Source organism: Hypanus sabinus, unplaced genomic scaffold, assembly GCF_030144855.1.
Source record: "Hypanus sabinus isolate sHypSab1 unplaced genomic scaffold, sHypSab1.hap1 scaffold_1742, whole genome shotgun sequence".
Classification (NCBI taxonomy): domain Eukaryota; kingdom Metazoa; phylum Chordata; class Chondrichthyes; order Myliobatiformes; family Dasyatidae; genus Hypanus; species Hypanus sabinus.
In genome coordinates this window covers 37501-63376 of record NW_026779827.1, presented here as the reverse complement: position 1 = coordinate 63376, position 25876 = coordinate 37501, and the positions used below count along the sequence as shown (strand labels likewise).

Sequence of the window (25876 nt, the reverse complement as noted above, 5' to 3'; positions counted from 1 at the left end):
ACAGATTGGAAATGTTATGGATGATGTTTAAGTGTATCTTGTTTCTCACTTCTTCTGGCAGCAATAGTGTTAACTTTGATGTCTAAATATGTGGACTTGATCCCAGGGACAGTGAGGACATACGACCCCCAACTGACGACACTGAGTCAGGACCTATTTGTTCATGGTCACCTTCAATTGATTATTCTTGGCAAACTTGTTTATCCAAATAGAAGCTATTTACATAGAGCTTGATAAGGGTAGGCAGTGCATGTATCTACATTGATTTTACTCAGGCGCTGGGCAAAGTCTTTTTGGATGGTAATCCGGAAAATTCAGATGCATGTGGTTGGCAGGGAATTGGATGTTTGGAGTCAGTACTGGCTTTCGCATAAGAGACAGGAGGAGTGGTTGAAGGAAAACATTGGAGCTGGAGGTCTTCGATTAGTGGAGTTTCACAGCGATCTATTATGGGACCTCTGCTGCTTGTAATGTCTCCAGATGTCCTGGATGAAAATGTAGATGGATTCGTTAGTAAATTAGCAGATGATACCAGGATTGACGGAGCTGTGGATAGTACAAGGGAGTGGCAATGAATACAACAAAATATAGATCAGTTGCAGATATAGGCTGAGAAATGGCAGATGGAATTTGACCCAGAGAAATGTGAGGAACTGCAACTCTGCAGGGCAAATGCAAAGAGACAGAGTGTTTTAGAGTGTTGCTGAGCAGAGATCATGGCATCCCCATTCATTGCTAGTTGAATGTAGCTACACAGGTTGATATGTTGCTTCCGAGAAGCTTACAGAATGCTTTCATTTATTTGTCGAGGTACTGAGTTCAAAATTCATGTTCCAACTTGGTAAAACTCTCGTTGGGCCACGTCAGCATCACTGCATAAAGTTCTGGTGGCCCCACACTTGGAAGGATGTGGAGGCTCTGTAGAGGGTGCAGAATATGTTTACCAGGATGCTGCCTCAGTTAAAGGGTGTGTACTATCACAAGAGGGGTAATAAAATAGTTGTTTTCACTGCAACTCCAGAGACTGAGAGGTGATCTGATGCAGGAAGATGGAGGGATTTGGACATGGTGTAGGTAGGAGGGATTAGTGGGTTTGGTTTACCAATGACGGACTGGGCCATATTTACTACTACTGACAGGCTTTTCCGTACAATGGCATTGATGCTTCCATATCAGGCCACGAGAAAACCAGTCAATATACTCTCTAACATACAACTGTGGAAACTTGTAAATGTTTCAGCTAACATGTCAAATTTTGTCAAGCTTCCAAGAAAGTATAGCGTTTTTGGTGACATTCAAAATCTACTCAAATTTCTATTGAAATATAGCCGCCGAAATACCTTCTTTACAACAGCATAAATATGTTGGGTCCAGGTTATGTCCTCGAATATTTTCACACCCAGGAACCTAGCTCCCTCATTTAATTTCTGATCCCTCCATGAGGATTGGCGTGTGTTATTCTCTCAACTATTTTCTGTCACCTGTCCTCATACCTGAACCCTTTTCAGTGCAACAGCACTCCAGAAAGCATGCTGTGGAATTCTTCCATGGGCAACAAAGTCAATAGTCTGAGATAACGGAGCTGCAAGCTGAATTCTCTGTTCTTTGTTTCTTGTCAATTCACAGGAAAATATGTGCGAAAGTCTGAGATGCATATTCCCACATAGCTGTCCAGAACACAGCAGGTAACCGTTTGGTAAGTAAAGATCTGTTAAGAGCTCGTAAGAACAATGCATTCCAGTCATCCACAACTCTCTGAGTCAAAGGCCTACCTCTCATGTGCCCCTTGAACCCATGCCTTCTCACTCTAGATGCCTGCCCTTTGGTATTTGACATTTCAACCACGGGAAACAGATACTCCCTGTCTAATCTATCTGTGCCTCTTTTAATCTTATAAACTTTTATCTGATCCCGCCTCAGTCTCTGGTGTTCCAGAGAAAACATTTCAGCTTCCTTTCCAATTGTATCCAGTCTCAATTGTAAGCCAAGCTGATGCTAAGGAAATACACCTCCAGAAATATGATTTTGATTTCTGCAATGAGTATGTGTGTGTATGGCAAATATCCATCAGCATTTCCTGGTGAATGATTCAGAGCACACGACTAATAAGAGGATGTTCATCATGACATTGGAGTTGTTTCCTTCTGTGTAATAAAGTACTTCAATTTGCTGCATCCGACTACCACTTCTGAGCTGTTATAATTTGAAAATGAAAAATGCTAAAAGTCCAAGTGCAACTATTTTATTTATATTTTCTGCCAATTACACTACTGACAGTTAGGGCAGAAATAAATGTCTTCCTTCTCTGGCCGTGGTCAGGGCTTTCTTCACCATGTCAGTAGCTTCCTCTTGGGTTTCAGTGCAGTCCAGTACACATCCCACGTGGAGACTGAGGAGAAGCCTTACACTCAGATCTAGAATAATTCTTCATTGCTGTTTCTGGAGCAGTTTGGTCTTACCAGTCAGAGTTGTTATTCCTTGGCTGAACGCCCAGACCCGTGGACCTCTCTTAGCCTGGCCTTTACTTATTGACCTATTTGGTACGGCTGATACTGCCGAGAGCCAAAGCGGAAGCCCCTGTCTCCAGACAACATAGAACTCAGGGTCATTGAGGCACAATGGCCTCCAAACCTAAAGCTTGTGGTCCTCTTTCAGGCCTTTATTTTTTGCTATCCCTTATTTTAAGCATTGGCACAATTTAACATTCATCATAAACCACTTCCTCCTGTATCCAAACCTTTATGAATCAGGTTTTCTATCCGATTCAATGTTAAATGTTTATTTTATTCCATGTTTATGGCTCCAAGCTTTCAGTAACAAATGAATATTGCTGACCTTGTATTGTAGATTGGGAATTGCACAGAGGGCCAGGATCACCTATAGTCTGGATGGTGACAATCTTCAATCTTCCATGACTCTTCAGTCAGTGATAAAAGGATGCTTTAGTTGTGTCAAAATAATTCGTCATCGGCTAAGCACTATCTCTGAGCTTAGTCTATTTATTTACTCTTTGAATAATTCACGTCTTCCTGTTGGAATTCTTTGAGGAGAATACAAGTAGGATAGATAAATGGGATGCAGCGGATTTTGTTTATCTGGATGTTAGGAAGGCCTTTGACAAGTTACCACACAGATGGCTGATTACCAAAGTAAGAGCCCACGATATTACTAGAATGTTATTAACATTGTTAGGTCATTGGCTGATTGGTAAGAGGCAGCAATTGGGAATAAAATGCTCCTTTTCCAGCTACCTGCCAGTGGCCAGTGGTGTTCCACAGTGGTCGGTGTTGGGATCACTTCTTTTTTTTGCTGTATATAATGACTTATATGATAGAATAGATGGCTGTGTTGCCAAGTTTCAGATGTTAGAAAGATTCGTGGAAGGGCATGTAGTGTTGAGGAAACAGGTAGAATAGGAACATACAGAACACAGAATTGCAACAGCACAATACAGGCTCCTTGGTCCACAAAGCTGTGTCAAATATGTCCTTTCTTTAGAACTTTTGCATTATGCCGAAGACCTTTTGCTTTATATTTCTAATGTTAAGACTTCATTACCTTTCGTACTTCCTTCATTCTCCTGTTTTTGCTAGTTTTCAGGACAAAATAAATTTTCATAAGAATGAACATTTTCCTTTGAATAATTTGGTATCAATTAATAGCAACCTTACTTTTAAAATTGTAAGAAATCAATGTAAACACAAGGAAATCTGCAGATGCTGCTAATTCGAGAAACACACACAAGATGAAGGTGGAACGCAGCAGGCCAGGCAGCATTTATGGAAAGAAGCATTGTCGATGTTTCGGGCCGAGACCATTCGTCAGGACTAACTGAAAGAAAAGACAAAGATTTGAAAATAGGAGGTGGAGGGGGAAACGCAAAAATATAAGAAAAGACCTGAGCGGGTGGGTTGAAGCAAAAAGCTAGAGAGTTGATTGGCACAAGGGATACAGGGCTGGAGAAGGGAAAGGAACATGGGACGGGAGGCCTAGGGAGAAAGAAAGGTGGAGAGGAACACCAGAGTGAGATGGAGAACAGGCAGCATGATGGACAGAGAGAGAACAGAAAGTGGCGGGGGGGGGGAATCACTAAATCAGGGATGGGGTAAGAAGGCGAGGGGTATTAACGAAAGTTAGAGAAGTCAATGTTCATGCCATCAAGTTGGATGCTGCCCAGACGGTATATAGAAAAAGGAAGACATCTCCTTCGTCCTGGAATGAAAAGCCTCATCCCAAGAGCAGATGCGGCGGAGACGCAGGAATTGCGAAGAGGGGATGACATTTTTGCAAGAGACATGGTGGGAATTCAAATAGTCCAGGTAGCTGTGAGATTCAGTCGGCTTATAGAAGATATTTGTAGATAAGCCGTCTCCAGAGATGGAGACAGGAAGATCAAGAAAGGGGAGGGAGGTGTCGGAAATGGACCAGGTAAATTTGAGAACAGGATGGAAGTTGGAGGGAAAGTTAATGAAATCAACGTGTTCAGCATGCGTGCAGAAAGCAGCACCAATGCAGTCGTCGATGTAGCGAAGGAAAAGAGGGGGGCAGATACTCGTATAGGCTTGGAACATGGACTGCTCCACAAAGCCAACAGAAATGCTGACGTAGATGGGACCCATGCGGGTGCCCCTGCCTGCACCTTTGGTATGGAGGAAGTGGGAGGAGCCAAAGGATAAATTATTGAGAGTGAGAACGAATTCATCTAGACAGAGGTGAGTGGTGATAGACGGGAATTGGTTTGGTCTGGAATCCAAAAATAATTGGAGAGCTTTAAGACCTTCTTGGTGGGGGATGGAGGTATATAGGGACTGCACGTCTATGGTGAAAATAATGCAGTGGGGGGCAATAGAACTAAAAATCACTGAAAAAATTCAGAACATGAGAAGTGTCACGAACATAGGTGGGAAGGGATTGAACAAGGTTGGATAAAACAGTGTCAGGATACGCAGAAATGAGTCCGGTGGGGCAGAAGCAAGCTGAGACAATAGGTCTACCTGGACAGGCAGGTTTGTGGATCTTGTGCAGGAGGCTGAGACGGGAAGTACGGGGTGTGGGAACTATGAGATTGGTGGCAGGGGATGGGAGCTCCCCTGAGCTGACAAGGTTGGTGATGGTGTGGGAGACAGTGGCCTGGTACTCCTTAGTAGGGTCATGATCGAGGCGTAAGTAAGAGGAGGTATCAGTGAGTTGTCGCTGTGCCTCGGCCATGTAGAGGTCGGTACACTAGGCCACAACAGCGCCCCCTTATCAGCGGGTTTGATATTGAGTTTGGGGTTGGTGCGGAGGGAGTGGAGAGCAGAGCGTTCGGAAGAAGTGAGGTTGGAAGTGGAACAAGGTGCGGTGAAGTCCAGATGGTTGATGTTCCGTCAGCAGCTAGCAATAAAGAGATCCAGAGCAGGCAGAAGACCAGAGCGGGGTGTCCATGAAGAGGAGTTTGGTTGAAGACGGGTCATCGGTGGGGGTGGGAGAGTCCTTGCCGAAGAATTAGGCTCGTAGACGGAGCCGGCGGAAGAAAAGTTCAGCATCATGGCGTACGTCGAACTCGCTGAGGTGTGGGCGAAGGAGCACAAAGATGAGGTCTTTACTGAGGACAGAGCACTCTGCCTCAGAGAGTTGAATGTCGGAGGGGATGGTAAATACCCGGCACGGGTGAGAGATAAGATCACAGGGGAGAGGCTGGTGAAGTCGGTGGAGAGGGAAGGATTAGGGTGAGAGGAAGTTGGAGCCTCTGAGGGTCCAGGAGCTGACGATGGGATTGAGGGAGAGGAGTTTGCAGAGTGGTGCTTGGGGAAGGTCAGACAGGAGTCACAACCGCAGCACGTGAAGACCCGGCCTGGTGTTCAATGCTGGAGTCACAGTTGGGGTCTGCGCAATCGCGTTGAAGGTGTCCATGGTCGTTGGAACTGGCATTGATGATGCTGGAGTCCGGGTTTTGAATATGCCCTGGGTTATTGTGGCAGCCGATATCGACGGCGGGGCCATTCCATGGTCGTTGGAACCAGTATTGATGGTGCTGGAGTCCGGGTATGAGAGAGTGTGAGATATTTGAGAGAGGCATGGTTTTCAAGGGACATTGGAAGATTATTTCGAAAAAGAGAAAGGTCTATAATAAATATAGGCAGCATGGTGTAAATGACGTGTTTGAGGAATATAAAGAATATAAGTAAATCTTAAGGAAGAAAATAGAAAAGCTAAAAGAAGATACGAGGTTGCTTTGGCAAGTCTGGTGAAAATAAATCCTCAAGGTTTCTACAGTTATATCAATAGCAAAAGGATAGTAAGGGATAAAATTGGTCCCTTAGAAAATCAGAGTGGACAGCTATATGTGGAGCCAAAAGAGATGGGGTCGATTTTGAACAATTTATTTTCTTCGGTATTCAATAAGGAGAAGGATATTGTATCATGTAAGATAAGGGAAACAAGTATGGTAGTTGTGGAAACAATGATGACTAAAAAAGAGGAAGTACTGGCGCTTTTAACGAATATAAAATGGCAAAAGCCTTCGGGTCCTGACAGGATTTCCTCTAGGACCTTGAGGGAAGTTATTGTAGATACAGCTAGGGCAGTGACAGAAATATTTCAAATGTCATTAGAGACGGTCATCCCTACTTCGAGGCACACCCCTAATTCTGCGACACCTCTGGTGCCTGACTGCATCGGTCTCGACCATTGCTCTGGATTCATCAGCTGCGTGGAGAGCATTCACCCCTGCATGGGCAACAGCTTGCTTTATGTATCGTACTACCCTGACTTGCATATTGACTTTCATCCGCGAAGGTACAATATCCATGGTCGAACCTGACCAGCGGAGGGCCATCAACAGCATGTCTGACTATGGCCCCCTCTCCTGCTGCGATGAGGCCAAGTATATGTTGAATGAGCAACGACTCATATTCCGATTGTGTAGCCTCCAATCTCGACGGCATGAACATTGATTTCTTCAAATTCAAGAAATGAATATCCTGTGCTTCTTCCGCCCACTCCACCTCAGCGTTCCTTCGGATCCCCCCGCCCCATTCTGGTGGCTTTTTACTCCTTCACTTCCCCTCACGCACCGCCATGACCTCCTCATCAATTCTGTCTGGCTCTCCATCTCTTTTGTGTAATCCCGTGGTCCTGCGTCTCTCCTGTTAGATTCCTTTCTCTTCATCTCTTTGCCTTTTCTGCCTGTCACTCAGCTCTTCACATAATCGTTCCTCCAGAAACCAGACCCCTCCCGCACTCACTTGTCCTTCTACTCCTCCCCCATCACCTAATTCTGGCTTTTGTCTCTTTCTCTTTAATCAGAATGAAGGTTCCCAGCCCGAGCTGTCGACTGGTTGCTGAGTTCCTCCAACATTCTCTGTGTGTTTGCTTCTGTTTGTTTATTGATTAAAATAATCAGACTGGTTCAGTGGAAGAGGAATTTGTGGAATGGTCAGAGACAGTTTCATACAGTAGTTTATTTACCCAGGAACATGCCATTTCAGTTGTAATCTGTGTAAAGAGGTGGTATTACAGAGAGTTCTTGCGGTGAAGGATCCTGAATATGAGCAGTGGCAGATGTTTAAGGAGAAGGTTCGTTAGAGCCGACATTTATCCCGATCAGACAGAGGAATCACAGGGAGCAAACAACAGTCTGTGGTTAAAAGAGTTCAAGGTAAATATTAACTCAGAGAACAAACAAAGAGGCAACGACAGGGTGGACAAAACAGTCGGGATTTTTCCAGTAACTCATGATGCGACAAAAGATAAAAATATCAAGGAAAAACAGATTAGTTAACTCAATAATTTCCATTAGTGTTTTCAGTGGGGACACAGCAAACATCCTACAGATATCTAACGGTGACATTTCAATGCTGTGCCATAATGTGTAGCAATCACCATCAGGGGTGATAAACTAATGGGACTAAAAGCAAAAATATCCAGTTCCCAACGACCTGCACCAGACGGTTTCACAGGAAGGCTGGAGAGAAAGTAGAGACATTGGAATCTGTCAAAAATCACTGTTACAGAAAGGTCCCAGTGGAGCTGAAAACCATTGCTGAAGGGTGGAAGAGAAAGGAAAACAAAGTAGGTAACTGTACTGGAGTCTATAATCTGTGAAGAAATGACAAGTCATTTAGAAAAGTTTAATGTCATTGAACTAAACCAAGAGGGTTTACAGTCAGATTCACACAGCACAGAAACAAGTCTTCAGCTCAAATGGTCCACACTGACCAAAATTCCCATCTGAGCTTCTGGTCTGTAACCGCCTCACAACGATATTATGAACAATGTTATCCTCCGTCCTTGTCCCATTTCCCACCTTCTGACCCATATCCTTCAAAACCTTTCCTTCCCATTAGCCTGTCCGAGTACTGCTTCGATGTACCTCATTCAACCACTCCCCCAGTAGCTCATTCCATTTGCTGTCCAGCCTGTGCTTGGAAATGTTGCCCTTCAGGTTCCTATTAGATCTCCTCTTACACCAATGCCTTCCGGTTCCTGATTCCCCAACACTGGCAGAAAGACTGTTTTATTCGACCCACACTGCAATACACCTCTGCAATACCAGCACTCATTCTCTGACATTCCAGGGAAAATTGTCCAAAACACCTTTCACAATTCAGTCCTTTGAGATCCAGTCACATCCCAGTAAATCTCCTCTGCACTCTTTCCAGCTGATTGGTGTCTGTCATACAGCAGGGCGACCTGAACTAAACACTATTTGCAAAATGCGGCGAAACCAACGTGGTGTGCATCTGCACCATTTCTTCCCAGCTTCTATATTCGGTGCCCTGACTGAAGGACAGTGTTCCAAACCCCTCTTCACCACCCTGTCCATCTGGAACCTGGTCTTGGACCCTGTAACCTGGGTTACTGAATATTAAAACAAGACACAGAAAATGCTGGAGGAACACAGCAGGCCAGGCAGCATCTATTAGGAGAAGCACTGTCGACGTTTCGGGCCGAGACCCTTCACCCCACACTCAGGTTGGAGGAATAACACCTTTTATACCAGCTGGTTAGCCTCCAACCTGATGGCATGAACATTGACTTCTCTAACTTCCGTTAATGCACCTTCTTACCCCATCCCTGACATATTTAGTTTTTTTCCCCTTTCTCCCTTTATTTTTTCTTTCTCTCTCTGCGCATCACTCTGCCTGTTCTCCATCTCCCTCTGGTGCTCCCCTCCCCTTTTCCTTCTCACTCGGCATCCCGTCCCATGATCCTTTCCCTTCTCGAGCTCTGTAACCCTTTTACCAATCACCTCTCTGGCTCTCAGCTTCACCCCACCCCCTCCGGTCTTCTCCTGACATTTTGAATTCCCCCCCACTTTCAAATCTCTTACTATCTTTCCGTTCAGTTAGTCCTGACGAAGGGTCTCGGCCCGAAACTTCGACAGCCCTTCTCCCTATAGATGCTGCCTCGCCTGTTGCGTTCCACCAGCATTTTGTGTGATACCAGAGTTTTGAGACTTTATAGGGGAAGTTGGAGAAGTGTGTCTTTGTACTTTCAGGGGCATTTACCACATGTAAGGCAAGTGCACAAGACAAGAGCTCTGTGCTGGGAAGGAAGTGTGTTAATATTGATTGAAGTCAGGTTATCATACTGAGACAGAATAACGTGTAAGGAGGATATAATTGGTGGAGTTTTCCAGGGATCATCAATGACTTATTGATATTAATGACCCGATGAAAGGGCAGAATGTGCGGAATCCACGGTGTCAATGATGGGGAACGTGATGAGGGGACGTGTTGTGTTTGAACATCTGGTCTCTCCAACAAGACATGGGGAAGCTGGTGAGAAGAATACTTGGTAAATGAAGCTTAATGTGGTAAAGTGTGATGGCATGCAGAGAAGCAGGAGGAAACAAAAGTCAGACAATTATTTATGTAGAGATAAATTGTCAATGAGAGAAATAGAGAGGCGTCAATGTGTTCTCCTGCACAACGAAGTAGAGATGGGTGTAGTGAGTGGTTCATAAAATCATATATGACCAAGGTTCAGAGGTGAATGGTTCATTGATATTTATTGCTGTAGAGAAATAGAGAGGTTTTGTTACAGTGTCAGACAAATGCACAATGATGGATTTTGCAAAGTTAAAGCAGGTTATGAGACAGACAGAGAATAATAGGTTCCTGAGGATTGTTGACGAAAAGAAAGATTTGGGGTACAGGTACATAATTTCATGAAGGTGCCAACACAGGTAGACAAGGTTGTGAAGAAGGTGCACGTCATGCTTGCCTTCATCGGCAAAAGGCTTTGAGAGGAGCTGGGATATCATATTACAGTTGTACAAATCAATAATGAAACCACACCAGGAGTACCCTGTGCAGTTCTGGTCACCACGAGAGGAAGGATGTGGTTCAGCTGAAACGATGCAAAAATGATTCACAGGAATGTTACATGGACCGCGGGATTCAGTTACAAGGAAAGATCATACTGACTTGGACTGTTTTCCACGAAGTGAAGGAGGCTGACAGGTGAAATGGTAGAACTTTATAAAACTAAGAGAGGCGTAGACAAGCAGAATCACTTACCCAGGGTGCAAGTATCAAATATGACAAGGTGCAGCTTTAAAATGCCAGGGTGAGTACTTAAAGGTGGGCATTAGTGGAGGTAAGATTAGTGTCTCCGTAAAAAGGGAGGGTGGGGAATAAATCGATCAGGGATGGGCTAAGAAAGGGAGGAAGTTTATTAACGGGTTTGAAAAAATCTATGTTCATTCCATCAGGTTGGAGGCTACCCAGACGGAATATGCGGTGTTGTTCCTCTAACCTGAGTGTGGCTTCATCGTGCCAGTAGAGGAGTCGTGGATAGACATATCAGAATGGGAATGGGACGCGGAATTAAAATATGGGGCCACTAGGAGGTGCTGCTTTCTCTGGCTTTTCATGTCTATCCACGGTCCCAGAACAGGAACACTGCAATCCAGTAACGTTGCTCAGTCTCCTTCATCCTTCAACGCTGGCAGATGGTATCTATTTGGTACTACATATGCCGAATTGTAATAACCCCTTGACAGCGTTTGTTCAGCCTGCCAGCCGAATCTGTAACTGCCATCAGCAGAAGTTGTGATATTACTGGTGACATAGCTATTGTCCGTACAGTTAGCTAAATCTGATCCCATTACCCCGTAGATGCAATAACGGACTTCACACTCATTCTCGTGAAGTTGTTTCAGAGATTAGGATTCGTGCAGTCCATTATAAGAAATTTAATGTCAGCGTTCAAAACAGTTCCATTGGCAAGAGTAATTTCTCTGGGCAGTTCAGACCAGTGCTCCCTTCACAGATCTAACATTGCTACTAAAGTAAAACACAGACTCAATCTTGCCCAAACCTCAGCACCTGCAACTGGCTTTCGCACGGTGCTGACACCGATCGAAGCTTGTGTCTTCCTTGCTCTCAGCAAAGGATCGGCTATCTCGCCTCGGTTCAGCCACATCGAATTGTCTTCAATTCCAAAAGGAAGTTACAGACTATAACGTACGATGGTCTACACACACAAATTGCTTGAAGAACTCAGCAGGCCAGACAGCATTAACAGAAGAAGTACTTTTTTTTTCAAAGATGCTGCCTGACCTGCGAAGCTCCTCCAGCATTTTGAGTTTGTTGCTCGAAGTTCGAGCAGCTGTAGATTTCCTCTTGTTTGCCAATTGTGATGATCGTTTGTCAGAAAACGTGTGGTGAAAAAACAGCGCAGAACCTCAGGATACTGACCACCACCCCTTTCTAGTGAAGATGCAAACTATCCCTTTGGTATCGATCACCCCTGCAGAGGTGAAGTCCCAGTGATTGGGTGAATGCAAGTCGGCTTTTTCCATGGGGGTTGGGAGGTACTACAACCAGAGCGCATGAGTTAAGGATGATGGGTGAAAGTTTAAGGAGAACAGGAAAGGAAAATTCTTCACTCAGACGGTTGTGAGAGTGTTGGAACGAGCTGCCAGAATGAGTGTTGCATGCAAGTTTGATTTCAATATTTAAGAGAAGTTCGGATAGATGCGTGCGAACGATCCCTGCGAAAAGCAGAGAGGGGTAGAGAGGGAACGATGTCCTTAGTGGTGGGGTCCTGTTGAAGGTGGCGGAAGTTGCGTAGGATAATATGCTGGTTCCGGAGGCTGGTGTGGTGGTCTGGTGGGGTCAACAACCCATTGTGCTTTTCCCTTAGATAACTTCTTCTCCTCTCCTGCCTAACCCCTCCCTGCTTCCCCTCCCCACCCCTTGATCTTTCCTCTGATTGGTTTTCCGCCATCTTCTTCATAGGGCCCCTGCCCCCTGCTTCTTTAGACCTGACGAAGGTTCTCGACCAGAAACATTGACTGCTTTTTTCAACTGATGCTGCCGGCCCTGCTGAGCTCATCCAGCTTTTTTGTACGTCCGGTAAATGGTTGACTCGTGCATTAGTCTTTACATTAATTCTTACTCATAGACTCAACTCACATCGGTAAAGGCATATTTTTTTGAGGTTTGCAAAATGGCTTTGTGTGGGTGAGATTATAGTTTACAAACCTGATCACATTGTTTATGAAAAATGGTTGATTGATGAAGCCCGGGTTGGATATTGTATTAGTCGAATTTGAAAAGCTTTCAACAAGGCCTCTCATGGTGGTTCGGAGGGAGATTCCCTCTGTGTCTGATCCCGGGAGTGTGTGATGGGACGGTGTGGAGGGAGATTCACTCTGTGTCTGACCCCGGGAGTGTGTGACGGGACGGGGTGGAGAGAGATTCACTCTGTGTCTGACCCCGGGATTGTGTGCTGGGATGGTGTGGAGGGACATTCACTCTGTGTCTGACCCCGGGAGTGTGTGATGGGACGGGGTGGAGGGAGATTCACTCTGTGTCTGACCCCGGGAGTGTGTGATGGGACGGGGTGGAGGGAGATTCACTCTGTGTCTGACCCCGGGAGTGTGTGATGGGACGGGGTGGAGGGAGATTCACTCTGTGTCTGACCCCGGGAGTGTGTGATGGAACGGGGTGGAGGGAGATTCACTCTGTGTCTGACCCCGGGAGTGTGTGATTGGACGGGGTGGAGGGAGATTCACTCTGTGTCTGACCCCGGGAGTGTGTGATGGGAAGGTGTGGAGAGAGATTCACTCTGTGTCTGACACCGGGATTGTGTGATGGGACGGTGTGGAGGGAGATTCACTCTGTGTCTGACCCCGGGATTGTGTGCTGGGATGGTGTGGAGGGAAATTCACTCTGTGTCTGACCCCGGGAGACTGTGATAGGACGGTGTGGAGGGAGATTCACGCTGTGTCTGACCTCGGGATTGTGTGATGGGACGGTGTGGAGGGAGATTCAATCTGTGTCTCACACCGGGAGTGTGCGATGGGACGGTGTGGAGGGAGATTCAGTCTGTGTCTGACCCCGGGAGTTTGTGATGGGACGGCGTGGCGGGAAATTCACTTTGTCTCTGAAACCGGTAGTGTGTGATGGGACGGTGTGGAGGGAGATTTATTCCGTGACTGACAACGAGAGTGTGTGATGGAACGGGGTGGAGGGAGATTCACTCATCGTCTGACCCCGGGAGTTTGTGATGGGAAGGTGTGGAGCGAAATTCACTCCGTGTCTGACCCCTGGAGTGTGTGATGGGACGGTGTGGAGGGAGATTCACTCTGTGTCTGACCCCGGGAGTGTGTGATGGGACGGTGTGGAGGGAAATTCACTTTGTGTCTGACACCGGTAGTGTGTGATGGGACGGGGTGGAGGGAGATTCATTCTGTGTCTGACCACGTTAGTGTGTGATGAAACGGTGTGGAGGGAGATTCACTCTGCGTCTGACACCGGGAGTGTGTGATGGGACGGTGTGGAGGGAGATTCACTCTGTGTCTGACCCCGGGATTGTGTGATGGGACAGTGTGGAGGAAGATTCACTCTGTGTCTGGCCCCGGGAGTGTGTGATGGGACGCTGTGGAGGGGTTAACGATTCAATGACCGACTCCCAGACGGGCAGAGGGAGAATCACTGTTCCTTGTTCCTGAATTCCAGAGCATGCTTGTTCCAAGGACTGGATCAGAAATGAAGACCGGGAAGGGGGGGGGGACGTCACGTGATGACATAAGATCGGGACGCTGGAACCCAGTCCTCCCGTAAAAAAGTTAATAAATTAATGTTTAAGTGAAGAAAAGTTAATTAATACTTTTTTAAGGTTACTTATAAATTACTTTGGATTGTTTTAAGCTATGCCTCATAAACAGAGGGCGAAGAAAACTGCTACCGCGAAGACCGCTCAAGTTGGAACAGAATCAAGGCCTACTTCTACTGAAGAACCGCGGACTCGGGTACAACACACCACCGGTGAAACAGAAAAGGAGACTGCGGCAGCATCGGCCATTTCTAAAGGAAAAGATCAACGAGAACTGCGCAAGCGTAAAGGAACGAGCATGCGCAAAAGAGAGCAACCAGAACTACAAAATCCAGCAACGACTGAAACCGACAGTGAATCGAGTCTGAGAGAGAGGCGGACTCTCTGGAAAAATCAGACGAAGATGGAGAAGAAGAAGAAGAAGATGAAAGTTCCTCTGAAAATACAAAAAAAGATGTTGAGGCAAATAATGCATAAATTAAATGCATTAAAAGTAATTAAAAGTAACCAAAAAGTAATTAAAGAAAACAATAACAAATATGGAGGCTATGTTTGATAAAATGACAAAGAAACAGGAAAAAATGGAAAGGAAAATTACAGATTTGGACGTCAAAATGGAAGAAATGGATGGAAGAATGAAGAAGATGGAAGATGATAATGATGCCTGGACATCAGAAAGAAAACAACTCGTGGGAAAAATTGATAAGCTTGAAAATTTTAGTAGACGCAACAATATTAAAATTGTTGGACTTAAAGAAGGTACCGAAGGAGAAGACCCAATATTTTTTTTTCAAAAATGGATTCCTGAGAAATTGGAAATGGGAGAAGAAACTTTAATTGAGATTGAAAGGGTGCACAGAGCCTTAAGACCAAGATCTCAAGATGATCAAAATCCGCGATCAATTTTGATAAGATGTTTAAGATACCAGGATAAAGAAAAGATTTTGAGGGCGGCTGTCCAGGGTGCTAAAAGAAGAAATGGTCCGTTGATGATAGCAGGGAAACCAGTTCTTTTTTATCCTGATATAAGTTATAACCTTTTGAAGAGAAAGAAAGAATTTAATCCAGCTAAAAATGTTTTATGGGGAAAAGGTTATAAGTTTTTAATGCGTCACCCAGCAACACTGATAAATTTTTTGGAGGAAGGAAAAAGATTTTTTTCTAATTATCAAGATGCGGCGGTGTTTGCACAAAAACTTCCATCTCTTCGTTAATTAAACGTAGCGATTTCTAAATGTAATGGTTAAAGACGAAGACAGAGAAAGCAAATGGAACTGATGGACATTTAAGGACGATATAAGGGAGAAAAGTAAAATTTTAGAAATATTAATTGAGAATAGTATGTTTTTTTATATATACTTTTTATGTTGCGGGGGGCTGCGGAGCTTTGAATCGGTTACTACGGGATTCACGTGTGTAATCATGGCGATTGCCATGACCCGTACAATAGGGGGGGGGGGGGTAATGTTGTGTTTTTTATCTTTCACAACATTAGTAAGGGGGTATTTTGTTTTTTTCTTTATTTTCTATTTTTCTTCTATTGTTTTGCCTGGATGATTGGTGGGGACACACATAGCAACATGGTGACTTCTAAAAAGATTTCCCAGGATGCAATGAAAGTTGAAAGATTAGGTATTATTAATGTTAGTGGGCTTAATGGACCAATAAAAAGAAAAAGAATTTTAACATATAATAAAAAAATGAAAATAGATATTGCTTTCTTACAAGAAACTCATTTAACGGATATAGAACATTAGAAATTAAAATGAGACTGGCTTGGAAATGTTATTGCAGTTTCACTTAACTCAAAGGCAAGAGGAGTTGCAATTTTGGTTAATAAAAATTTACCAATTAAAATAAAAAATATATTAATTGATTCGGCAGGAAGATATTTAATTATACATTGTCAATTTTTTTCAGAACTATGGACTCTTATGAATATTTATGCACCAAATGAAAATGATGTAAAATTTATATAGGAGGTCTTTTTGAATTTGGATAATGCACATGATAAAATATTAATAGGTGGAGATTTTAATATTTTGTTTAGATCCAGTTTTAGATAGATCAACAAAGGCTATTACAAAATCAAAAGTAGCAAAATTAACTCTATCATTGATGAAAGATTTAAATTTGATTGATATATGGAGAAGAATCAATCCAAAAGAAAGGGATTATTCATTTTATTCAAATAGACATAAAACATATTCAAGGATAGATTTTTTCCTATTATCAACAAATACTCGATAGAGTGAAAAATGTGGAATATAAAGCAAGAATATTGTCTGATCACTCTCCTTTAATAATGACAATGATAATGATAGATAAAGAGGAATCAATTTATAGATGGAGATTTAATTCAATTCTACTAAAACGTCAAGATTTTTGTGATTTTATGAAAAAGCAGATACAGTTCTTTTTAGATACAAATTTACATTCAGTTGATGATAAATTTATATTGTGGGAAGCAATGATAGCATATTTGAGAGGCCAGATAATAAGTTATACTTCTAAAATTAAGAAGGAATATAAGATAGAAATAGATCAATTGGAAAAAGAGATTATAAAATTAGAAAAAAAATCTCAAAGAAATATGACAGAAGAAAAACGAAGGCAACTTATTAATAAGAAGTTAAAACATAATACACTCCAGACATATCGAACTGAAAAAGCAATTATGAGATCTAAACAGAGATGTTATGAACTAGGTGAATTTCTTGCATGGCAGTTAAAAACAGATCAGATTTCTAAAACAATAAATGCAATTCGAACAAAAGTGAATGAAATTACTTATAAACCTCTAGAAATTAATGAGGCTTTTAAGAATTTTTATTCTGAGTTGTATCAATCAGAATCAAAGAATGATGACGTTAAGATAGAAGAATTTTTATCACAAATAACTCTTCCAAAATTAAATACAGAAGAACAGAAGGGATTAGGTATGCCTTTTACACTGAAGGAAGTTGAAGAAGCTTTGGGATCACTTCAAAGTAATAAATCTCCAGGAGAAGATGGTTTTCAACCTGAATTTTATAAAAAAGTTTAAAGATTTATTAATTCCTCCTTTTATGGAGTTAATATATCAAGCGGAAAGAACGCATAAACTTACATAATCTTTTTCAACAGCTATTTTAATAGAATTGCCAAAAAAAGATAGAGACCTTTTAAAACCAACATCATATAGACCTACTTATTTATTAAACACCGATTATAAAATAACAGCAAAAATCTTATCTAATAGATTATCTAAATGCTTACCAAAATTAGTGCATATGGATCAAACAGGATTTAGCAAAAATAGACAATCGGCAGATAATGTAACTCGGTTATTTAGTATAATCCATCTAGCACAAAAGAGGGAGGAAATGAGTGTGGCAGTTGCTTTAGATGCAGATAAAGCATTTGATAGATTGGAATGGGATTTTTTATTTAGGGTATTGGAAAAATATGGACTAGGAACATCATTTATAAAATGGATTAAAACCTTAAATACTAATCCCAAAGCTAAAGTAGTGACAAATGGTCAAATTTCAACATCATTTCAGTTAACCAGATCAACTAGGCAAGGTTGCCCACTATCACCTGCTTTATTTGTGTTGGCAATAGAACCACTAGCTGAATTAATTAGAATGGACCCAGATATTAAGGGTTTCAGAGTTAATCAGGAAGAATACAAGATTAACTTATTTGCTGATGATGTTCTACTTTATTTAACAGATCCATTACATTCACTACGCAAATTATCTTATAGACTAGAAGAATATGGGAAAATATCGGGTTATAAAATAAAATTGGGATAAAAGTGAAATTTTACCTCTTACTAAAGGAGATTATAATCAATGTCGATTAATAACTCAATTTAGATGGCCAGCAAATGGTATAAAATATTTAGGTATAAGAGTTGATAATGATATAAAAAACTTATACAAATTAAATTATTTACCACTTTTGAAAAAAATTCAGGAAGATCTTGAAAAATGGATGGCATTACCAATAACATTAGTAGGTAGAGTAAATACTATAAAAATGAATATATTCCCTAGATTACAATATTTATTTCAATCATTACCAATACAATTACCCCAGAAGTTTTTTCAAGAGTTAAACAAATATGTGAGGAAATTCCTCTGGAAAGGTAAGATGTCAAGAATATCGTTGGAAAAATTGACATGGAAATTTGATCCAGGAGGATTACACTTCCAAATTTTAGGAATTATTATAAAGCAAATCAACTTAGATTTATTGCATCTTTTTTCGAGAAAGATAAAAGCGGCATGGATTAGAATAGAATTAGATAAAGTAGGAGAAAACGTACCAGAAGATTTTATATACAAATGGGAATCTAAATGGATACGGCAAAAGAAAGAATCTCCTATATTAAAACATTTGATTGATTTATGGAATAAGATAAATGTTGATGATGAGACAAAAAAATCTTTATTAGCAAAGAGATCTTTAATTCAAAATAGACTTATTCCTTTCACAATGGACAATCAACTTTTATATAATTGGATTCAAAATGGGATTAGATATATAGGGAATTGTTTTGAAGGAGGTATATTAATGTCATTTGATCAATTAAAGAATAAATAAAAAATATCAAATAACACTTTATTTTGTTACTTTCAATTAAGGGCTTATTTAAGAGAAAAAATAGGTCAAACAATGTTTTGCCGAAATCTAATGAAATAGAAATTTTAATTCAAAAAGGAAATAATAAAAAAAATATATCTTGTATGTATAATTTGATTCAAAGACAGGTATTTAAACAAGGAGTCCATAAGTCAAGACAATAATGGGAAAGTGATTTGAATATTAAAATTGAAGAAACAAATTGGTCAAGACTGTGTCTTGATAGTATGACAAATACAATAAATGTTCGGTTAAGATTAGCGCAGTATAATTTTCTACATCAATTATATATTACACCAAAAAAAATAAAAAAAATTAAATCAAAATTTATCGGATCAGTGTTTCCGATGTAACCAGGAAACTGGTACTTTTTTACATTCGACATGGTCTTGCTCTAAAATTCAACCTTTTTGGACAAATTTAAAACTTTTACTGGAACAAATTACAGGAACACCATTTCCTCATAATCCAATATTATTTTTACTAGGTGATATTGAAGGGATAAAACCGAAACTAAATAAGTATCAGAAAGAATTTATAAAAATTGCACTGGCAGTAGCCAAAAAAGCTATTGCAGTTACTTGGAAATCAGATACACATTTAAGTATAGACTCTTGGAAGAAAGAAATCTATGGTTGTATTCCATTAGAAAAAAATACTTATAATTTAAGAGATAAATATGAAACATTTCTGAAAATTTGGAGCCCTTATTTACAAAAGACAGGATTAAATCTATAGATGCTCTGAAGATGAAACAATTGCTTATTAGGGGAAAGAAATAAATATACATATTAAAGTTATTACGAATTCCATGGAGCATGTGGAGATCTTCCAACAACAAGGCATTCTTTCTTTCTTTCTTTTTTTTCTTTCTTTCTCTTTTTTTTCTATAGGGCAGTTAGGGGGGAGGGGTTAAGTGGAGGGGGTAAGGGTTATATACATTGTTTTTTCATATTTTACTTTGTAACCATTTAAAAATGCAATAAAAAAAGTTAAAAAAAAAAGAAATGAAGACCGGCTTTATTACAAATCCACGATTGAAAGATCCTACACTGAGGCCGATCTGCATTGCTGCAACTCTAAATCGAATCTACTTGAAATCAGTTCAAGCCAGGAAGAGGTATTTGTCAGATGAACTGAAGAGCAGTATATATATAGATAGATAGATAGATAGAGAGAGAGAGAGAGAGAGACAGAGCTCCCTCCGTACGGTCTCATCACACACTCCGGGGCTCAAAGTCAGAGATAGGCTCCAGCATCACCGTCCCAACTCACACTCCCTTGATCAGACACAAAGTGAAGCTCACTCCACACCGTCGCATCACACACTCCCCGGTTCAGACACAGAGTGAGTCTCCCTCCAGTACGTCCCATCACACACTCCCGGTGTCAGACACAGAGTGATCTCCCACCACACCGTCCCATCACACTCTCCCGGGGTCAGGCACAGAGTGAATCTCCCTCCACACCGTCGCATTACACACTCCCCGGTTCAGACACAGAGTGAGGCTCCCTGTATCTTGCCATCACATTCTACTGGTGTGAGATACAGAGTTCCTTCCACACCATCCCTTCGCGCTCTCCCTTTGTCAGACGTAACGTGACGCTCCTTAAATTCAAACTTTAATGATAGTAATTTATTTTCACAGAATTTTGTTGAGAAATCTGTCCGCGACCAAGGCAGTTCATACTGGATTGGAAAATGCAACTATGGGTGAGATTTGGGGTATTGCAAGTTTCTTAGAAAAGAGTGAGTCGGGGATCGGTGCAGGCTGAGTGAAGGGAGTGGGCAATGTGTTTAGTTTGGGGACTGACACAGACTGCGAGAGGGGAGTGGGCAGTGAGATTAGTTTGGGGACTGACACAGACTGCGAGAGGGGAGTGGGCAGTGAGATTAGTTTGGGGACTGACGCTGTTTGCTAGAAGGAGTGGGCATTGATATTAGTTTGCGGACTGATAAGGGCTGTATGGAGAGCGTGTGCAATTGGCTTTGTTTGGGGATTGACAAAGTCTGTTGGTAGAGTGTGTGCAGTTGAATTAATGTGGGAACTGACATGGGCTGTGGGAAGAGAGTGCGAAGTGGGAGTGTTTTGGTGGTTGACACTGATCTTTAGGAAGAAGGCTAGGTATTGGGTTTATCGTGGGGACTCGCGCGGGGTCTTGGAGTGAAAGTGGGATGTACACGTATTTTGGGGACTAACACGGGACTGTGGGGAGAGACTGGAGCTGCAGAGCTCTTTTGGGAACTGACCCAGGTTGTGGGAGAGAGTGAGGCAGTGGGAACACTTTGGGGCCTAGCACATGTCTGTGGTGAGGGAATGACGGAGGGGTGTACATAGGGGACACACACAGATCTGTGGGGAGAGAATAGTTCAGTGGGAGTACTCTGGGGACTGAGACACGTCCGTGGGGAGAGCATGGGAAGCGGGAGGTGTTTTGGTGATTGACACAGGTCTCTAAGAAGAGGGTTGAGCAGTGGGATTATTTTGGGTTCCGGCACGGGGCTGTGGGGAGAGAGTCAGGCAGTGTAGTTTGGACTGACACTGATCTGTGTGGTGGGAGTGGTGAGTCTGAGTACTTAGGCAGAAAACACAGGCCTGTGGGGAGACATTGAAGATGTGGCAGCACTTTGAGGACTGATATGGGGCCTTGGGAGAGACTGGCGCTGTGGGAATATTTTGGGGACTGACAAAGGGCTGCAGGGAGAAAGTGGACCATTGTGAAAATTCTGGATACTGACACAGGGCTGTGCTGGGAAAGTGGGATTGTGGGAAATTTTGGGGTGCCGCAGGTCGTTGGCGAGAGTGGGCGTCAGTGATTTTGGGGACTAACACACGGCTGCCTGCTGAAGGTACGCTGATATTGCTTACCCCTTCTTGATAGGAGAGTGGCCTCGAATATCGTGTTCCAAATGAAGGCTGGAGTCTTCGAATGCATTGAATGTGGATGGTACCCTCACTTTGAACATTGCAGTGAGGATAAGCGTTGCTTCATCTGCGAGAAGTCGGCGCTTCTGTGCTCAGATCTTTCTGAAAAGATCTAGGATCTCTGTCAACAGTCAATAGGGTCGACTTAAACAAGTGGCAAAAGCGTCTTTATCTCACCGACTCACATTACATCATCAGCTCTGCCCCTCACCCTTGCCTTATTATCTTTCCCTCTATCGCAATCTTACCCACCATCTCGCCCACTCTTCACCTTCGTTCCTCTAAACACTCTCTCTCATCCCTCTCCACTCCCGCCTCTTCCATTTCATCCGCATTTTCTCCCTCCCGCATCTCGCCTCCCTTTCCCCGAACTCTTCCTCTTCTATCCCTGTCTCTCTCTCTCGATTCTCTATTCCCCCTCTACACACTCTCCCAATCCCTCTCTTTCCCTTTTATCGAACTCAACTCGCTCTCCCGCTTCTGTCTTCAGCTACTCTCACCTCAATCATGCGCGTCAATGTTCTCGATACCCCAGTCCTGTGGAATAAGAGTGCATGTATTCGCCTTATCCGTGCCCCTTGTAGTTTTGTACCGCTCTACATGGTCACAAAATAAAGGCTGAAAATTTCCGACTGCACCATAACTCAGCTCCTAAAATCCTGGCAGAAACTTCGGAATTCTCCCTCTGTAATCTTTCCAGTTCGTTGAGATTTTTCTCAGAGCAAGGCAAGCAGAACTAAACTCCATACTCCATGTGCGGCCCGACCGACGTCATTTGCAACTGCAACGTGACCTCCGACTCCCGTACTCAGTGTCCTGACTGATGAAGGCCAGCGTGTCAAATGTCCTGTCCACCAGTATCGCATCTTCTCTACCGGATTCACGGTCTGTTTTATTATCTGTGACGCAGACCACCTGAGATTTGTTCTTTTGAAGGATCAGTGGGGCCCTAATATGTAAAATTACCGTCAAATGCAATAAGCTAATAAATGCCGCAAAAAATGTGGAGGTGGTGCTCATACGTTCAAGAAAATGCTAGCGGAAGGGAAGAAGGTGTTTCTGGTTCATTGAGATTTCGGCCTCCTGTTCCTCGTCAACCCTCCTTCCCAGACGACCATCCTTGTCACCGTCCGCCAAGACTTCCTCTGCAGCCCTCTCCGTTTCCGCCACCGCATTCTTCTTCCACACTTCTTGACTCTAGCAACCCTCCGTTCACTGCGCTCCGTGCCGTCTTCGTCATCTCCTCCTTCTCCAACACCTCTCCAGGTCTCCCTGATCTGCTTGATCCCCTGCAGGTCCACCCCGCTTCCATTAACCGTCTTCCTCCTTTACACGTCTCCCTCTCACTGTTTATATAGAAGTATGGCGAGGAAGGGGGAGAGGTGACGTCTAGTGTTACACCAACCAGCTCCCTTCAAACGGATATTGATCTCTCGGTTCTGAGCCTTTGCTCTATTCTGTGTGGACAAAACTTCATCCCGAGTGGGGTGGTGGGCGGATGGGGTGAGGGTAGATGTGCGGAAGAGATGCGTTAGACCACTTTAGACCAGAGCCAGTGCAGACACCCCTTGCGGCCAATCCGCTCAATAACAGGTAGACCAGTTTGGATGCTTCTGGATGGGAGGAGAGGGGTGCAAATGACCAAGCAGGGGAAAGTCTCACCGGTCAGGTCTCTGACAGAGACTATGGCTCTGTGGCTCAGAAAGGAAAGGAGTGAAATTTGGCGAGCTTTATCCTGAGGGTAGTCTTTGTTAGGTGAGCAGAAAAGAGGTACTGAGGACGAGAACGAGATTTCTCAATGGTATGCGGTCGATATACTAACCAGTATATCGGCAGGAAAATGGAGCCGGTTCTGCAAACTTTGAAAGAACATTCAGTTTAAACTGTGACTGAAATGTTAGGATTTGGAACGAAGTCTTGAGATATCTGTATCACTGGGCGCTCCTGCTCGGAAGCTGCGACCTCTGCAAACCGAGCGGTTTATTTCATTTCAATTCAATTCATTTCAAGTTTATTTGCAATTCCATCACATATGACCGCCAGGGCCAAGCTTCAAAACACAACACCAACTGTCACACGATACACCAAGCTCACGTAATATGTATAAAATAGCAAGTTAGCAAGCATATGTAGGGTATCAGTGAGATATATTCACGCTTTATGTACAGGCGCACACACGCACGCGCGCGCACGAGCACATGTATATATAATCAGCTTGAGGTCCTAGACAGTGTAAAAGCCACCGAAATCTAGAAACTACAACAACTGCTCTTGTGTTCTGCCGAATGAACACTGGGAGACAGCACAGACTCCTGCCTGGAGATCGCGCCACACCGCCCCTCGTTGTGCAGCTCCTTCATTTTCTCCGCCATCTGGCAACTCTCTCAGTTTACACCTGAACCGGAGTGGAACTAATATCCCAACGGGGAGGTTTGCCATTAAGAAAGGGGTCGATGTGTTGTTTAAGCTAGAGTTGCAGGGGGATGATAACCAGAATGATTGAACAGAAAGTTGAGTCATTGTTGGGACAGATGTTGTTAAGACCTCAGATAAAGTCAGCGAGCAAAATGTTGAACCTGCTGGATCTCATGTTCTGAGCTACGTCCATTTCAAAGCAAGAAGTATTATACGAAGAGTAGATGAGCTCAGGGTCGGAGCCAACGATTGAAAGCATGATAGTTTAGCCATTGGTAAGATTTGTTTGCAGGAGGGGCAAGTCTGTTAGCTCAGCCTTCCAGTTTACCGCTGTTTTTGTCGTACTAATGTTTATATAATTTAAGCTAAGGTGGGGCTTCAGAGGTGGAACTGAGGATTGAGAAGGGTATGAACTCGTTCATGGGGCAACATTATCGACCACCGTACAGTCGGGGGATTTAGAGGAACAAATCTGTGGAGAGTTCGGAGTCTGTTGTAAGAGACATCAGGTTGTGGCATCGGGTGAGTTTAAGATTCTTGGTACTGACTGTGAAAGGACCACTGGGATAGTTTTCTTAATCAGTTAAGGAAGGAACCTTAATCAGCAGATAGTTAGTCCCAATGAGAGAGTGCAATACTTGATCTCATCCTAGCGATTAGGACACGCCAGGGGTCAGAAGTGTGTGTCAGGGAACAATTTGCATCTAGTGTTGGTAATGCCATTAGATACAGGATAAGTATGGAAAAGGATAGATGCAACCTCGAGTTAAGTTTAGTTTTGAGGTTTATAACAATACGGGATGCAAGTAGACCAGAGAGCTTGTATCTTTTACCCGTAGGATGGAAATGTCTAATATTAGAAGACCTGCATTGAGGTAAGAGCGGGTAGGTTCAAAGGAGATGAATTTGGCAAGTTTTTGTCGTCACAGAGATTGGCGGGTAATTGGAAAGTTCTGGCAGCTCTGGTGGTGGAGGTAAATCCATACAGACTTTTAACTGGCTCTTCTATAGGTACGTGGGTGTGCAAGGAATGGAAGGAGACAGATGTCGGGAGAACAAATTCAGAATTGAGATATCACAATTCTTGAACCAAAGGGTCTGTTCTGTTGTGTGATTTACCTTCTCTGCTCTGTAGAAAGAGCAGAGTGATCTGACCTCATCCGGTGGAAAGTGCAGGGAGTTAGTTTGTGAAAAGGAACTTGACGATTTATCGATAACAAGAGGGAACGACCAATTCACAGAAGGCATACGGCATGAAAAAGACGCACAGAGACACCATCTTCAAAGGGACACTGAAAACCCCCCTACAATGCTTTTGTATCACAGACACAACCCTCGTCGTAATACGAACACGCCCCTCATAGTGACAGCCACACACTGATAGACCCGGTACTGCAACAAGGAAACTTCCTCGCTGTGTGCATAGGGGTGATAGAGATATATAGAGATGTATTTAGACCGAACGTGCAGGATACAGGAACCTGGGTGACAGACAGTGCAGATCCAGAGACGTGCAGAGACCCCTTGTGACCAACCCGCTCAATAGCAGGTAGACCCTTTGGATACTTCTGGATGGGAGGACAGAGGTGCAAATGCTGAAGCTGGGGAAAGTCTCAACGGTCAGGTCTCTGGCACTGACTGTGGTTCTGTGGCTCAGCAGGTATGGGTTGAGATGTGGCGAGCTGTATCGATAGAGTGTTCCTTGTTAGTGGAACAGAAAAGAGATACTGTGGATGAGAACGAGATTTTTCAATGGTATGTGGTCCCCAAAGTACAAGGATATAGCTAGGATTGGGGAGAATGCCTTATGAGGCATTCCTTTTCTCCTTGCAGCGACCGAGGAAGAGAGA

General features: G+C 43.1%; 1 long non-coding RNA gene across 2 annotated transcripts in view; it reads left to right on the top strand.

Annotated features, from left to right (window-relative positions):
* The window catches only part of LOC132387328 (uncharacterized), a 31805-nt gene that overhangs the window by 4983 nt on the left and 946 nt on the right, over positions 1-25876 (top strand). Inside the window, exons 3-6 of one of the 2 annotated variants that reach the window (XR_009509859.1) lie at positions 1627-1696; positions 7288-7639; positions 20334-20398; positions 21568-25876. The exon at positions 21568-25876 is cut by the window's right edge and continues 946 nt beyond it. This is a non-coding gene — a long non-coding RNA (uncharacterized LOC132387328). Of the gene's footprint in view, positions 1-1626; positions 1697-7287; positions 7640-20333 lie in introns of both variants that reach the window. The other variant, XR_009509860.1, reaches the window with a different exon arrangement.